This window comes from Amphiura filiformis, chromosome 12, assembly GCF_039555335.1.
Source record: "Amphiura filiformis chromosome 12, Afil_fr2py, whole genome shotgun sequence".
In the NCBI taxonomy this organism is placed as follows: Eukaryota; Metazoa; Echinodermata; class Ophiuroidea; order Amphilepidida; family Amphiuridae; genus Amphiura; species Amphiura filiformis.
The window spans coordinates 26574030-26580280 of NC_092639.1; positions in this window are offsets into that span (position 1 = coordinate 26574030).

The window sequence follows — 6251 nt, forward strand, 5'->3', positions numbered from 1 at the left end:
GTTGAGCCACGCTTTGAAGCAAACGATTAAATCTGGCCAGTTTTAAAGGGCTTGTCGTGGTTACCTGAAGAGACGAGGACTTAGTACCGGTACCCCACAGCAATCAGTATGTACAACAAAAATAGGTGCGTGCATTTGGCATTGTTTTAAAACACCCAAGAACATTAACATGATCACTAAACACTAAAGAGTCAATTGTACTCATTTAATCACGTTGATGGGGGAAGGCTAAATCTGACAGGTACATAAGTAGCCTATATACCAAGTCACTTGCAAGGGTCACTTGTGGTACTGTTGGTACATATCCAAGTAGCATGTTCCTTCTTTAATTTCCTAATGATCATCAGGTCGTGCAGCTTTCAGACGCTGTCAGCCTTTTCTTGTCCGGGTCTCTTGTGCCGTTAAAAGTCCCCATTCCCTTTACATGTCAACGGCCACGTCAACATTATCAAGACCATGTACCTCTAGGAACCGTGCAACATGTCTAATAGTTGGCTTCATCTGCAACTGTGGAATGTGATATTAGACATGTTGCACGGTTCCTACAGGTGCATGGTCTTGATAATGTTGACGTGGCCGATGACATGTGAAGGGAATGGGGACTTTTAGAAGAGCACAAGAGACCCGGACAAGAGAAGGCTGACAGCGTTTGAAAGCTGCACGACATGATGATCATGGCTGCCAAGCAACAGGATTCGGAAAATAAGTATACAATAATAATCTTTCAGAAGTTCAAGATGATTATGAATTATGAATGCCTTTTCAAACAAACTTCCAGACATAGTTCGGGCATACTTCTTCAACTGGGGCCTGGCCTTAGTTGACGTACTAGGGGCAAATTAAACAGCGACTCGTGCTGACGATAAAACCTGTCACATTCAGTGTATGTCCACCCATGGACCATGCATGTGGACCTGTTCAAAAGTTTCAATTGATACGTGATTCGAAATAAAGTGTGTTGTTGGTCATTGTTACCGTTTTTACCAAGTAGATTTTTTTTCAGAGGAAAACCAGCGTCTGGTATGTTCACTAACCATACTAAACAAAAGACCCGTGCACTTCAAATGTAGTGTTTGCAACTGTGTGCTCATGGTGCATTGGAACCCACAAAACAAGAAATAAAAATTCCTTTAAAAAAGGAAAATACACTCTAGCCCAATCCGGGAGTATGATCACAGACGAGCTGGTCCCCAACTTTATGAAAATATGAACTACCACATGATGTTTATTCTGTTTACATATATATAATTTGGGCCTTGACATTGTCAACCCTATATTGTTGTGCCGATATTTGTTTTCAACGATTGAATCATGCAACCCTCCTTTAATCGAAGCATGTAGAATGAAGTGTTTTTGGACACGTATCAACATTGTCAATCCTCGGACACGTTGGATATGGAAAGCCATACAAACGTGTGCCACTAAAATTTAACCAGAAAATACAGACTTAGTATGTGTGATAATAAAAAGCGAGAAACGGATTTAAAGAATGAATTGCCTATTTCTTTTTAGATATACTTCCTCACCCTCGGGTCTTTATATTTTTATCAAAATCTGATATACTATACTATTATTAATAATTCAATTGACTTTCAAAATGAAAAACCTTTCTCCAAGCTATAGTCTGACCTCATTTCTATTTTCTATACGGATACTGGTATAACACATATTCGATATTGCTATTGACGACATTCAGTCCATTGTTTCCTATCCGGAAATAATGGCGGGACTAATTATGCGCATTGTTTCAAACTAATGGAATAATACCGTATGCCGGTATATCAACTTTACAAGGGTGCTAACATTTTTAACCGATTCATAAGTTATATATCGTTGTATCAATCGTTGTTGCAATGTTTTTGTTGTTTCTTTTGTGTGCGGGAACGCGTTTTTGTTTTGTTTTTTCGTTTGTGAAAAACTAGTCATTTTTGTTGTTGTAATTTTGAGAACACAAAATATGGTTCAAGCATCAGTTTCGTAATCACCCTAATTATTCCCTTCAATTTGTATCATTATCATTTGTTCTTGTGCAAAGATTGGTGAATACATATTTAAATGCATGCTTGAAACATATTTTGTACTTTGTTCTCAAAATTACAAAATAACTTAGGCAATTATCGTAGCAGGCTAACGATATAATAATAATGATGATTCGTATATATCTTAAAGTTCTAAGTTTTTTAACTTCAAGATTGGAATCATCATGTAATTATGTCTCTATATTATACCCGGGTACTATACTAGCTTTATGCACCGAGACATTGTGTTTCTCGGCAAGCATTTCTACCTGTACCTGCGCGCTGATGGACGCAAACTACTGCATAATGCTGGCATGCCAATACCGGCGTGACCGCTAACCAACAACCTTTGTTTATGGCTGGTATCCACAGTGAGTGGTATCAACTTTCTTTGCAAATATGAAATATGCACAGTTCCCAAAATGAACATTATTACAAATCAGCATGGCGGGTTGGCTTTCCTTAAATAATAACATCAGAGTTGTCTTAAAACTGTACTTTCTTTGATGCACTAAAGTATGCCCGGTCATTTTCCATCCATCATTTTAAATAATTTTTGACATGAATTGAAGTGGGACATAATACACGTTCTAACTGAAAGTTGATTAATGATTGTTTTAGAAAATCATATTGAATTAAAAGTTACATCAGTGTATTCCATAATTATGTGTAGCGAATTATGAAAAGTTTAGATGTTTAGCCTGCAAAGCATCAACACGCCGATTTTTATTGACATTGAAGAACAGAATAAACAATAAACAGCCTTTCAAAAGTTATGATGCAAACTGTTTTGAAAATTATAAAAAGTGCACACGACCATTAGTGTGATGTTATCTTAAATCATGTTAATAGTTATATATGGTCATTTTCACAGTAAAGGGTGTAACTTTTGATTTTTTTGGGTCAAAATTTCAAACCACTTAAATATGTTTCTGTTTACTGAAATCATGCATAGGAGCAACTTAAATTCCAGTAAAATAATGTTTCAAGGCTTAAACCTTTTGATTTCTAATAAAAAATTGACATTTCCGTAACATTTTGGTTAAAATCCAAGAAAAAATGTATTTTACATAAGCTCAGAAAATTATGACATGAAAGCTGGAATACATGTGAAATCCCATTCCAAAGTAAGTCAACAGATATAAGTTACATTTTATACCATGTTTTGCTATGTTTGTAATTGCAGTTTTGAACATTTTTAACATAAAGTGTCATTTACAATGGAAATTTCCCAACCTTAAACATATTTTTTAAGTTTTAATTGGGTTCCTAAAATAATTTGAATGTCTAATTTCATGTACAAATACTACTTGATAAAAGGAACCTCCCAGCCAAGTTTCACAGAAATTGGAGTTATTTTTAGAATTGGCAATTCAAGCGATTTGTGTTTCGGAGGCTTCAGTTAACAACACAGGTGATCATAAAAGTAAAATATTTGGCTAACTACTGCAAGTTGACATGAAAAAATAGGTAAAAAATATCACAATTACCAATTTTCATGCTTTGCTTCTAAGTATTGAATTTCAGTTGTGACAAAAATTAAATTATCACAGCAAGTCATGTTTTTTGTTTCGGAGGCTTCATGTTAACAATGGCTAAACACTGCAGAAGTATTTTTTGAAAACAACACTGTTGGGATCATCTAAGCTGTTATTTTCTTGTGTGTATTGAATCAATGATTCTATGCGGCAGATATTGTAGATTTATAGCATGTTAACTTTTTCACCCATTTGTTAAGTATGGTGTTTTTTGCATGTGAAGCCTCTGAAACACGCTTTTTTATTTTCAATATATTTTTCAAACATTAACCATAACATCAACAATTTTTTTAATTTATGACATTCTGCACATATCAAGTAACAATTACAATGCAGATATCAGTATGAAACACCAATTTAGATATGCATAGATGATAATTAATCTTACTGTTGTTTCGGAGGCTTCATTTGTTTCGGAGGCTTCAATTGTTAACGGAAAGTTTGTATTGGGTCCCATTTTCAAACGGTGATATATATCTCCACGATTTAAAAACAAGTGACTTGAGGATCTACTTTGCTACATTTTGATAAATAGATTGGATGAGCTCTTTTATTTATATTTGCCCAAGCTTGCTGAACAGTTTGTTTCGGAGGCTTCAAAAAAAGTTAACGGAAAAATGGCTCCTTGAAGTCAAGATTTATAAAAAATTTAAAAGCTTGCAAATCGACTAATTTTGTTACCCATTTCAAGTTAAGATATCAACTGTTATGAATCAAGAAGAAGTGAAGAAATAACCAAGAATTATGAACCAAAGCTATACCCACAAAGTTTGTTAACAATTGTTAACGGAAAATGAAGCCTCCGAAACGACAAATCTTGAAGTCCGGTTCTCAAAAATACAGGGCTGTTCACAATTAAATCTAATGTGGCAGTGTTTACTGAACATATGACCGTACTTTCAGGATAAGAAAAATTATCCATGAACTAATTGAAGAAAACACAGGGTTTTACAAAAATGTTACTGTTTTTTATAGTTTTTCAAAATGGCAATATTAGGTACATTTAAGCCTGCTAAAACTGAACGCAGTAACTCCCGAAGATGATTATGCTACCCAAGGTAGCTGCTAACTAGATGACTTATGTGGCCAAAAATCATGGAATTCTGTGGCTTTATTAGAACACTACGGATCAAAATGTTAAAAATCCAAAGTTACACCCTTTACCGTGAAAATGACCATATACTACCTCAGGTTATTATTAATGCTGTATTTTTCGCACACCTTTTGTTATTAGCGTTATGAATCAGTCATTCAAGTTTTTCACCGCTACTTATATGATTTCCAATTTCATTTTTTTTCACAATCTTGATGAAATTTGATTTAAACTAATGCTGTAGGGTATAATGGTCAAAATCTCTGTCCGTGACATATCTACGTATACTATTATTCTATGATATGATGTCAACGTGAAACAACATATGACATGTATAGGAAGTAGTAGACACTCGCATGTAAGTCTGTTGACATTCATGTTGAGTTTTCACACTCTAAATTTCAAGGATTTAAAAAAAATCCCAAAGGATTGTGATTAGGGATCAATTAGATTTAAAATTAAATCTTACAGATTTAAAATTAAATCTTACAGATTTAAAATTAAATCTTACAGATTTAAAATTAAATCTTACAGATTTAAAATTAAATGATTATCTTACAGATTTAAAATTAAATCTTACAGATTTAAAATTAAATCTTACAGATTTAAAATTAAATCTTACAGATTTAAAATTAAATCTTACAGATTTAAAATTAAATCTTACAGATTTAAAATTAAATCTTACAGATTTAAAATTAAATCTTACAGATTTAAAATTAAATCTTACAGATTTAAAATTAAATCTTACAGATTTAAAATTAAATCTTTAAAATTTAAAATTCAAATCTATAAGATTAATTTAAAATCTAAAATTGATTTAAATCCTTGTAATTTAGAGTGTACTTTTGTCTTCACGTAAAGTTGCATTATTCACGATACTAATAAGATTACAATTGCTTCTGAATAAAATGTGCCCGTCCGTTATGTGTTGTAGGATCGCTTGTCGAAAATAAGGCTCACTATATAGGCCAAATATGAAATAAGGTTAGATAGTAGTGTTAAGGTTAATTAGGTTTAGGTTAAATACATTTGAACTTGGAAATGCGACGAGTTGCGTTGAGTTGCGGCAAAAAGTAATCGATATATCGGTAACGCGCCGCATCGCAAAGCAATTGCAGCGTATTTGGACAGATTGCTATCTTCAGTAGATAGCATCGTGTAATTATTCCAAGATATACAGCATTGGACAGATAATTGCTATCTTCAGTAGAACTGACCTTTATAGGGTTAAGGTTAGGGGTATGCGACATCAAAGCGAGCCTTACAACGTATATAGCGAATCTTCAATAGCAAACCTTCGACTATTGCATGGTAGGATGTAGCCGGTGTGTCTTGTTTTTGTTAGACTTTGTTCTCCTCTGTTCCGATTTTGTTTCTTCAACTTTCTTGTTCGGGTGTTGCGTGTTCTTGTATGTCTTGAATTCTTCCTGATCCAATCCAATCAGTATTAAATTAAATTATTCTTTCAATGCAAATGTTATTGTTGCACATAGCTAATTGCATAGCTGATCAAAAATAATTCTAAAATATATTTGATTCAATATTCATGATTTTCGTAAATATCACGAAAATACGGTTAAAGGTAACTCAATCGGGTCTTAT